Source organism: Platichthys flesus, chromosome 14 (assembly GCF_949316205.1).
Source record: "Platichthys flesus chromosome 14, fPlaFle2.1, whole genome shotgun sequence".
NCBI lineage: Eukaryota > Metazoa > Chordata > Actinopteri > Pleuronectiformes > Pleuronectidae > Platichthys > Platichthys flesus.
This window is the reverse complement of record NC_084958.1, coordinates 3,018,667-3,030,691: the sequence shown is the minus strand read 5'-3', so window position 1 is coordinate 3,030,691 and position 12,025 is coordinate 3,018,667. Positions and strand designations below refer to the sequence as shown.

At 40.6% G+C, this 12,025-nt stretch overlaps 1 long non-coding RNA gene across 1 annotated transcript; it reads right to left on the bottom strand.

Moving 5' to 3' along the window:
• Window positions 1-5,402: 5,402 nt before the first annotated feature.
• Window positions 5,403-5,966, bottom strand: LOC133967915 (uncharacterized). The gene is made up of 3 exons (XR_009924074.1): window positions 5,908-5,966; window positions 5,667-5,790; window positions 5,403-5,552 (listed from the first exon to the last, which is right to left on the bottom strand). It is a non-coding gene; the product is annotated as an uncharacterized LOC133967915 (long non-coding RNA).
• Between the last annotated feature and the right edge of the window lie 6,059 nt (window positions 5,967-12,025).

Genomic DNA, 12,025 nt, shown 5'->3' with positions numbered 1-12,025 from the left:
AATTACGCCACAGTCAACAATGCAATGCAAATTAATAAAGCTTGCAGGTCAAGGAGCCTTTCCAAAGCAGACTTTACCGACAGTTTCATAATCATCCTGATACATCCCTCGCAGTGGCATCTGCTTGGCATCCGATGGAAATCCAAATTTCACTTTGCGGTACACCTAACTTTTGGTGGTAGTTTGGTGGTACAAAACTTGTGGTCAGCTCTATTTGAAATTTACCCCATTGCCGTAGCATGTCATATCTGGAGACAGGGTTTGCAACAACCAAACTGTAGTTAATATAATCCACAAGGGGCGTTCCTCATGTAAGATCATCATGCCATTCATGAGAAGTATCACGTGGTCTGCCATCACAAACAACCTCATAATAACAGCACGTCCACGTTCTTGCTCTCTATTAAATATTGAGACCCTGTTTTAAAACCTAGTATTGGCCAGGTTCTACATTAGGAAAGGTTAAGCAACGTCTACCCAAAAAATGTCGCTTTGTTCTGTATCTCCGTTCATGTACCGCCTAAACCTGTTCACATAAACAAAGTTTGTGCATTCATCTGTTATTGTATGGACGTCTGGCACTTTAAACCAACTACATTCAAGGAGAAGTAGCAGGAATACAGTTCAACGCCAGATGTCACAACCCTTCTTTCCCCAGTTTATTTTCAAATCCGGCTGTTAGACTACTACTTAAAAAGGCATCTAAAAAGTGTCTCCGCACCTTCCAGACCGTAGACAGCCGATCACACTCTCTGTTCTGCACAGTATGCTGTCAGTGCTTAGAAATGGCATGATTTCCCCTTACGCAGATTCTCTACTCGATGCTGTATGTCTATTAGCTTTTTACGGATAATTCAGTAAAGTTGGCAAGATATTCACAGATTCTGACGTCCCGGCTCAATAAGTCATAAGCGAAACGTTGTTAAAGCACAAACGCTGTATAATTCACACCGTAGTAATGTGGACAACGGGCTACAGGCCAGTTTTCATCAATAAGAGTCATCCTCCGTGATGGACACATAACATTGGTCTCTACGTACAGCTTGCTGAGAAACAAGTGCGCAGGGACCGTCTACAAAGTGCAACACCGAAAAGAGATATTCAATAACATCACTGTAATACTGTATATTATCTCCAAAATCATGTCATAGGTCAAGCAAGTCCTGCTGACAATGCTAAGGTACAAAGTTTGGGGAATAAATGATTTAGTATAATTTTGGGAAATATTTGATATTTGATATTATTCAATAACTTCAGTCTCATACTGTTTATTGTCACACAAATTAAGTCACAGATTCGGGGTCTCCTGCTGGCTATTCTACAGCACTAAGTTTGTTTAATTTTGGGAAATATTTTTTAGGAATATTATTTAATAACTTCGGTCTTAAAGTCTATATTGTCACCAAAATCACGTCACAGATTCAGGGAGTCTGGTTGACTATGCTACAGTACTAACTTTGGGGGAAAGGGTTTTTGAATAATTTTGGAAAATATTTGTAATGAATATTATTCAATAACTTCGGTCTCATACTGTATATTCTCACCAAAATCATGTCACATGTCCAGGAAGTCTTGCTGGCTATGCTAAAAATACAAAGTGAATTTGTATTATACTGGGGATTAGAATTTAGTTGAATTATCATACTAACAGATCTCATTGCTGCCTCATGCATGCCTCATGTCCATTGCTTCTAAACCAATCAAATGAGGGGTGCTTAGGGTCACTAGCCAATAAGGAGCAGCTTTCAATTAAGCAGTACCTGCATGGATCTTATTCCAGTCTTTACTGCGACACAACTAGGAGGGTGAACTATATTTTCCATACTTTTTGATGCATTTGGATAACTTTGAAAATTGGCCTCCAGTCCTTTTCCATGGTTACATGTAAGTAATCTTTTGTTTTGTTGTCATTGTAGTTATTAACAAAGGTCATTGAGTTATGTTTTTTTACCTCTTCAAACTCAGAAGTTTTATTTGAAATAGCTCTAGAATAACTGAAATGTTAATGAATTTCAGCACCAAACGAATGCATTTATATATCTTTTCGGAATGACTATTTGTACCGGTGACAAGACTCAAACAGCAGAATAAAGTAGTCAGGATGAAGCGTGCCATGTACGAACAGTTTTATTTAGGAGATGTTCAAATCCAGTAAAGTCTGAGACAAGTACAAATAGTATTGTTAGCCATTGATATGTGGGGGCATTGCCTTTTTTTCTATATGTATATCAAAATTAAATAGCATACATTGACAAAGACACATGTTGTTACCTAACCTGTCATTAAGCATGTTTTCTTAGTTATTTATTCCTATGTTTAATAACTGTTTGTTGTGCCAAGTTTAGCTATATGTTTTGGGCCATCTTTTTGTCAAGTTTACTACAAAACTTACTTTATCTTGCCAAAAGTTTGTAGCTTTAACTGTTCCTTTTACCCTAGGTGAGAGACTATGTGAACAAAATGGGAAGTGTAAAAAAAGGAAACAGAGCTCAAAGGACAGACCTATGGGAAATGGCTGGTGGAATGGATGCTCTGGTCAGAACATTGATGAGCATCAACATTACAAGCAGAGATACAGATTATTCCTCAGAAATTTGGTCTGAACTCTCTGTCAAACTATTTGGCCAAGATCTTAAGAAAAACCGTCATTGGCTGTGGGTCATATGGACCAGATATCAAAATGGAGGCAGGGACTTGATTTGTAAACAGCAGGAAAATTCATCAGAGATGAATAAAGCTCAGGCAATAAGGGAAAAAATAACAGGAGAGGAACAGGTGTCAGGAGAGGACGATGAACAGAAAATGTCTTCGCATAGAGGAGCCCATTCTAATAATCGAAAGAAGTGGAACAAAAAACAATGGAGAAAATTGCCAGGTGTTTCGAAAAGGTTCACAATTACATTGAATAAAAGGAAAATAATTGCTCCATTGCCTGGTACAACAAAACTGAGGCAACCATGGACCAATGTGTTTTACAACAGTTTCTGAAAGAAAAGTCCCTGTCTACCCTTGCCTTCAAGAGCCAGGGTTAGCTATAGCAGCCATAAAATTAATAGTCCGTATTTAAATATTACTGCAGTTTGTACATTCAGTTCCTGTAGTGCAAAGTACTTATTTAAAAGGATGAGGGAGCCAGTGGGAGACACTCTGGTCAAGATATCTTTGCTACAAAGAGGAAAAATGGCACACAAAACAAGTGAAAAAAGATTCAGACCAGCAGCAAATACAAGAAGAGGGAGAATTGCAACAGCTGCTTGTAAAGGACTGAGCCAACGCTTCTACAGCAAGCTAAAAATACACCCATTGCAGAACCGATTTCGGGAAATATAACTAGAAGTCTGAACAAAAGTTTTCTCAAGGTGATAAGTTCTGAGTTAAGAAAAGGGAAAATAATTCATGATGATGTATTCATGGAAATGTACCTCAGTCAAAACATCATAAAGGAATGTGACTTCAACTTTCACAAGATGCCTGGGTACATACAGCACTTCCTGTGAGGATTGTGTGTGTTGTTTGTGGTTTTGTTGTGTGGCTCCCCCTTCCCTTCTTCTCCTTGTGCAGGTTGGTTGTGGCAGGGGGCGTGGCTGGCTCTGGCTGCTACAGATGAGACGCACCTGCTCTCAATTTCTACTCATCATCCACTCCATAAAGGCCTGGTCTTTCCAACACTTCCGTGCCGGATTATTCCTTATCCGATGGTAGCACGTGTGTCGCTGAAGCTCTCAACCGCACTGCCTTTTGGATGCCTTCTAACGTGTTCTTTCCTCCTTCAGAGAATCTCTGTGTAACTCTCAGGTCTGCGTCTCATCTTGGTCTCGTCCAGGATCACTCAGCCAGCCAGCACCCGGCCACTCCAACCTGCACCAGCCACCTCTTCAATAAAATCTGTTCTTGCTTCGACAATTACCCGTCTGTGTCTGCTTTGGGGTTCAAACCTGACCCACACCTTAAAGGGGACATATTATGCCCATTTCACCAGAGTTGATATGGTTCCTTGGGGTCTTAATGAAATATCTGTAACATTTTTTGGTAAAAATACCACAAGGATAATTTAAAACAGCACCTTTTTACTCTGTCTAAAACAGCCCTCCTCAGATCGACCCCTTTCATCCCTCCCCCCTCTCATGGAGGTGTAGGACATAACGTTTTTACCTCCATTAATTAGCCTATGTGTTTGAATGTGTTCTCACTACAGAATGCATTCAACATCTATAGGGCAAATTATGGGCCTTTATGTCAAAGAGGAATAGAGCAGTAATTTTCTTTTTTTTTATGCATGAGATAGTCATTTCTGCAATACAAATATGACTGAGGAATAAAATACATAAATTACTCTTCCCTCTGTATTATTTTGCTAACTGCTCATCTTACACGTGTCAATTGTTGACATGTTACATATCAAAAATTAAAAGCACACAACTGTTTCTATAAACTTTTATTGTCAGAAAGATTGCCACAGAGCTTTTTAATCATAGTTATTAAATGTAATGGCTGGGACAGAGGTAATAAATACAAAAGATACCAAGTATAATAAAAACATTGATTACAAAAATACACTTTGTGCCATCAGTAGCCAAACTGTATACAAAGGACACACTTTATATTTGTGTGTCACCTTTTACTCTCTAAATACAATATGAACTTTGCTCAGCCATTACAGGTATTTGGCGTACAGAAGCTTTGTGAGCTGGTGTTGAGGCCATCTGTCTCGGAGAATCAGGGTGGTCCTGCCCTCCTGCTCGGTGCTCCAGATACGCTGAGTGTTCCCTGATGCTCACATAGCTGGCTATAACTTCCTGCTTGTCAGGTTTCTCATACTTGGCAGAGAGATCCTCAGGTTTTGAGATCTTCAGCACCTCATTCACATATGGGGCCGGGTCCTGAAAAACCTTGTGAAAGATGAGGTCCAACAAGTTATCCACGTAATCTGTAATACAAATTGGGGGAAAAAGTTGGACATTTTGCACTTTTTTGTAAAGACGATAAATAAATGGTCCTTAAATATTGAAGACCATTTAAAGACAGCAGTTAATTGATATGTTATTTATGTTTCACATACTGTTTGTACATTATTTGGATTTTAAATAGAGCCTGTGAGAATCACGGAAGGCTGCATCTGCTTTCACTGGCTTTGCTGTGCACTCGTTCTTCTTATATACTACATCTGTCCCCCGCCGACACACAGGACACACCACAAACAGCTCCAGGGGGCAGTTTTCATAGACAATATATGTGGGTGTCTTATGAACAGGGTTGGAAGATTCCATTCTATTAGAAAGACATAGATTTCACCAAAAGGCTGCAACAGCTAAAAAAGTGTAGGATGGTAATCCATCTGATTATTAAAATGTTTAGATTAAATATTGAGTCACTCACGTCACATCTGCTGACTCAGTCAAGACTGATCGAGTCATCAGGATCATAGGTAGCATCCTGTGGCTCTCCGAAGTCCATACTTGAACAACTTGGGTTGTCCTCTCCCTCCTCCAAGCGAGGCCTCTTACAGCTGAGGTCCCAACACCGACATCAGTGCAGCACAGTTTTCTGTGAGCCTATGATAAAACAGACATTCAGTATCCATGGTGTCACAACAAATGAGATGCTGTTACAACTTTAACACAGAGACACAATCAATGACATGACAAAGTAACTGAGGGTAAATAAACCTTTACTTTTGTAGTGAGGTCGCAGTGTTTTCATAGAAAGCTGCGTTCCATGTGTGCGCATCTTTGGTGGGTCCGTCTGGCATGCTACGTGATGTAGCCTAGCACCGTGAACAGATGTGCTTGCCTGAACACCAAAAGCAGCAATGTTATTCATGTTTGTACTACTGTCATGCATACAAAGATACAAGGATACATTATCCCTAACTAGGGCTGGTAATGAATAATCATTCTAGTCCCGCACATTATGACAACAACATCCTCCGGTATCTTGAACGAGCGCCCGTAGCAGCAGCTGTAGCTAGAAGTTAGGTTTGTGAGTGTTGTGCTCTCCACGCTCTTTCCCCCCCTCCGCTCACGTGTCCTCCTGTTAGTACTGTGCCGCTGATTTTTTCCCATGGCAGCACTGGGCTGGAAGTTAGCTACGGCCGGAGCTCGTAGCAGCTACTACAAGCATCCGTAGCTAACTTCAAGCTCCAGCAGCTATGGCCAGAGCTCGTAGCAGCTACTACAAGCATCCGTAGCTAACTTCAAGCTACAGCAGCTACAACCGGAGCTCGTAGCAGCTGCTCCAAGCATCCGTAGCTAACTTCAAGCTACAGCAGCTACAACCGGAGCTCGTAGCAGCTGCTCCAAGCATCCGTAGCTAACTTCAAGCTACAGCAGCTACAACAGGAGCTCGTAGCAGCTGCTCCAAGCATCCGTAGCTAACTTCAAGCTACAGCAGCTACAATCGGAGCTCGTAGCAGCTGCTCCAAGCAGATTACAGCTGGGCCCTACTCCAAAGTGTCCTTCTATCATTCAACAGGGAGAGCATTGTCAGCTACCTGGACAAGGCTTTTGCCATTTGTTTCAAACCGAAGACTTGGAAGGATATCAGCATGTGTACAATGCTAGACATATGCTCGGCACACGTGCTCAAAGATGTCTCTCAGGCAATTGGGAGAAAAACAACGGACAAAGGTTTAAAGAATTTTGCAACATTTGCATTGCCAGGTTGCAAAACACTACCTCGTTGGCACCAGCACTCAAAATCTTCCGCTCACTGTGCACTGTATTAATTGGCAAACACAGTACCAATACTGTCCTCAATAATCTGACGGCAATGCAGGACATAATAAGACAATGCAAGATTCCTGACATGGAAGACACTGAGAAACTAGCTGACAGCCCCTTGTAAAGGTCACCTAAGTGCACTTTATGTATCAATAAAATTTACATATTTCATGGGTCAGACGCCTTCAAATTATAAGGATGAGGGAAGGGATCTTTGTATTTATTTGTTAATTATATGTGTTATGATGTGCATTTGGGTTTCTGTAGCGGCAAATATGATAAATATGGGGGAAGTGACGTCCCGCGAGGGGTTCTTTGTTTTTTGGTGCGGGTTGGCGGAGCGACCACTTAAAACCTTCATGGGATTTTCTGAAGAAGCGGGAGAGACTTTTAAGAGATTACTGCAAGTATTTAACATTTTCTGGGCTCCTGGAACGGGTGAGGACATCGTGGACACTGTTGGGACGGTTTGCGACAACTCACCACGCCACACCTGCTTACCTTTTGTTTGTGGGGACGTCGCTTGTGGATCATGTTATGAACTTGGGTTGGGGAAGTATTGATTGTTTGCGGGTTATGTTATGATCCGGGGGTGGGGAAATATTGATGTTTGGGTTTTGTGTAAATAGCGTGTTTATGTTTTCATGTCCAACTTTGTTTGCGGGGACGTGTTGATGTGATATGTGGGGGTGGTGTTGTTTGGTGTAAATACAGACGATCGTACGCAACTTTTCTTGATTTATTTCGTTTATATATTATTTTATGTGTGGTGGGACCTATGACAAGAATATTGGTCTAACCAGTGATTATTCGTTTGTTATAAGTTGGGCAGGCGGCGCGCGCCTTACGCAGTGGGAATAATCCACCCGTGCCTTAAAAATAATGCGTAGTAGTTTTACCCCGGGGTTTTAAACAGGGCGAATTGTTACACCCTTAGCTCAAGAAGAAGACTATGAGGAAAGGAGAAATGCACACACCATTATTGGAATATCTCCCTTCACATATGAATTCAAAAAGTATTGGAGGAGGTACGGGGAACAATTGAAAATAAGGTTGCCCTGATGCCAAGGCATTGTTGATGTCCTTTTTGAGTAGTACCTAGCCATTTTCCCCCTTAGGAGTGGTCTGCTGTTGGGGAATTAAAGCAGAGGGGACTGAGACCAGGAACTTTTGTCAGGAAGATGTATGGCTCAGTATAGGGGAGATACAGAGAACACATCATGTCTCATAACTTCTCTGAACAGTTACTCGTTAAACCAATGCTACCAAAGGACATCTCTCAATCTCGGGAGGGTTGGGCAGGAGAGACAGAGCAAAGCCCAAGACTGCCAGCTAAAAATGTTACACTGCTCCAAATTAGTTAGATCAAATGTATGGTCTAAACTGATTTACATCAAGTCATTGTAATTTGGAGAGCCTGAAGCAACTGAGCACTTTCTAGAGCTATAAATACATTAAGGAAACAATAACAAAAATTAAACAAAATTGAGGCAGCTGTAGCCCTAGGTATGTTCATCCCAGGACCCAGTTAGCTTGTAGATTCAGTGTGGAACGTGTCCAAGATGGTTTCACACGCAGTGCCTTGGAATGACAGCAGCGCAAATACCAAACAAAGACACACCTTGGTATTGTGAGTTGTGCAACAGCTAAAGAGGTTGTCAGGGAATCTGGCTAACATCTACCATATAACAGAGGTTTAGATTTGGAAATCGTAGGGATCCAAAACTGTCCTCTGGCAATTATAACTACTACCATGATGGTATTAGTGCACTTATAAAATGCATGTCAGGTCAAATCTAGACCAGCCTGAAGTGATATAAAAACAGGCACAAGTGATGCTCAAGTTTGTTAAAACAAGGATGAAGGAAAACAGTAATATTATTACAAAGATTGTGCAACAGAAATAAAAATGTGTCCATTATTTTTCATTTTGTCTTCATCCAATGTTTTGATTTACATACACAAAAGTAGTTAGCTTATAAACTTTTTATGTTTTCATGTAAGTTACTTTTGTTGAATAAATAACTCAAGTTAATCTTTGAAATGGTGTGTTTCATTGCCTTAAGAGAAATGCAGTCACAACAGAACTATATATGGCTTTTCTATTCATGAATGTGAGTATATTTTTATTGAAACAAATACACCATAAAAAACTTTGACCGAATCACAATCTACTTTATACCAATATCATTTGAAATCCTCAGCACAAAGAGAATTGGACAAGACCTTTCAAAAGTAATTCTATATGATCTCGCTTGTTGGTCATAAAAACAAAGGGAGGTTCCCAATTTTTTTTGATAAAATGTTTTTATTGTGGGACTGTAATGAAACAATAAACTGTTCAGCGTGAAACCCACTTTTCAACCTCTGACCCCTTGGAAGGCCTCCTACACCAAATGATCAGCATTCTCAGAAAAAGTAGTTCCCTTTGCTTTATCACCCGCAGATCCAGGGCCTCTGTGGCCGCACCATGGATTGCGGTTTGTGGATTGCGCACAGGAGGTTGCGGTGGTGGATCCAGTGTGGCGGATTCAGTGTCGTGTGGGGTGATCGTGGTGGTGGTGGCAGACCCTGTGTCGCGATGGCATTGGGCACGGGTTTCCATCAATTTTTTTTGATAAAATGTTTTTATTGTGGGACTGTAATGAAACAATAAACTGTTCAGCGTGAAACCCACTTTTCATCCTCTGACCCCTTGGAAGGCCTCCTACACCAAATGATCAGCATTCTCAGAAAAAGTAGTTCAGATCAGAGGTCTTCAACAGGGGGTCCGCGGAGGTACTGCAGGGGGGTCGCAAATTCTTTGGTTGATTAGACAATTTTTTATTTATTTTTGAACCAATTTGTTCCCCACAAATTGAAATGTCTTTAAATACACATTAACATGTATCCAACATATTGTGAGGCTGATTTGACCCTCTGCCTGACAAAATCCATCCATCCAAGGTTAGATAAGTTGTTTGCTATCCATCGGGGTCCGACATCTCACTAATGTGAGAGTATGTGTGCCATCCACAGATGGCTTTAGGATTCACTGTCTCTTCTACATGCATGTTTAAAATAAAAACATGAATCTGTGAATTACTTTAATAGCTCAGTGTTGTATACAAGATGTATATGTTTATAAATGGCAGTGGCATGGCCACCCTATACCTTGCACATGTTTAAATTAAAAACATGAACATATGAACCTGTGTAATATTTGAATAGCTTAGTACTGAATGCACAATAACAGGGTAGCTATGTTTATACATGGCACTAGGCCTAGTTTAATATAAATCACAATAATTTTATACAATATATATATAGTAGGGGTCCCCGCTCCATCTTTCCACCATATGGGGGTCCTTGGCCTTAAAAAACGTTGAAGACCCCTGGTTTAGATGGATGAGATGGATTATGTTTGAGTCATTTCTGTCCGTCAATTCATGAAAATATGAGATAAAATTAGGTTCTGGTTTGTGGGGATTAAATATGGCACCTTCTTACATGGCTTCAATGGTAAAGAGATTCTGAATAAAATTCAACAAAATTGGGGGAAAAAAATTCTGTTGTTTCGCATTACCATCAAGCACCAATACACTTTCTTAAAAAACTTTGAGAACATTAAAAAAAAAAAAATTCACAAACTAAGTACTGTAGCATACCCAGCAGGACTCACTGGACATGATTTATGTGAGAATATACACTATTACAGTGAAGTTATTGAATATTTTCCATAATAAATATTTCCCAAAATTATGCTCTATCACTTTTCCCCAAACTTAGTACTGTAGCATAGCCAGCAGGAGACCTTGGATCTGTGACATGATTTTGGTGACAATACACGGTATTACAGTGAAGTAATTGAATAATATTTATAAAAAATATTTCCAAAATTTACGCTAAATCCCTTTCCCCCAAACTTAGCACTGTAGCATATCCAGCAGGAGACCTTGGATCTGTGACATGATTTTGGAGACAATATACGGTATTACAGTGAAGTTATTGAATAGTATTTTTAACAAATATTTCCCAATATTATACAAAATCACTTTTTCCCAAACTTAGTGCTGTAGCATAGCCAGTAGAACTCCCTGGACATGTGACCTAATTTCGGTGAGAATAGAAAGTATACAGTATGAGACAGATTGAATAATCTTCATATCTATACTATTGTAATTCATTGTTATCAGGCTCCAGCGGTAAGTCGTTAAAGACTCTACAGCTTGTCCAGCTTGAACAAAGAAAAGAGAGCACATTTCTCCAGTATTAGCATCGCTACACTGGCTTCCAGTTAAATCTAGAATAGAATTTAAAATTCTCCTCCTCACCTTCATGGCCCTTAATAATATAGCGCCTTTTTACCTTAAAGAGCTGTTATTACCTTATAAACCCACTAGAGCACTCCTCTCCCAGAATTCAGGCCTACTTGTCATCCCTAAAGTCTCTAAAAGTAGAGTAGGAACCAGAGCTTTAAGCCATCAAGCCCCTCGGCTGTGGAATAATGTATCACTTTCTGTTCGGGAGACAAACAACATCTGTTCGTTTAAGAGTAGGCTCAAAACCTTCCTTTTTGATAAAGCTTATAGTTCGAGCTAAAAGTGCGGCAGAATGTAACTTGTTCTATTTTATGACACATGACACACAGAGCTTCTTTTTCCAGCTTCTCCTTCCTCTTCTCCATTCCTATCCCCCTTCCCCGGAATCCCTTTGCTTTATCACCCGCAGATCCAGGGCCTCTGTGGCCGCACCATGGATTGCGGTTTGTGGATTGCGCACAGGAGGTTGCGGTGGTGGATCCAGTGTGGCGGATTCTGTGTCGTGTGGGCTGATCGTTGTGGTGGTGGCGGACCCTGTGTCGCGTTGGCATTGGGCACGGGCAGTGGACCAGGACCACGGTGGTGGCTTGTGGTGGGTCCTGGTGGGCAGCGGTGGGCGGCGTCCGTCCTGGGAGAGGGATCCCTCACATGTGGCTCTCTTTGAGGTTTCTACGTATTTTTATCCTGTTAAAAGGGTTTTTAGTAGTTTTTCCTTACTGTTGTTGAGGGTTAAGGACGGAGGATGTCACACCCTGTTAAAGCCCTATGAGACGAATTATAATTTGTGAATAAGGGCGATACAAATAAAAATGTATTGGATTTGATTGATTGATATCTAATATTTCCCCAAATTATCCAAAATCACTTTTTCCCAAAGTTAGTCCTGTAGCATAGTCAGCCTGACTCCCTGAATCTCTGATGTGATATGAGACCGAAGTTATTGAATAATATTCATAACAAATATTTCCCAAAATTATACAAAATCATTTCCCCAAACTTAGTGCT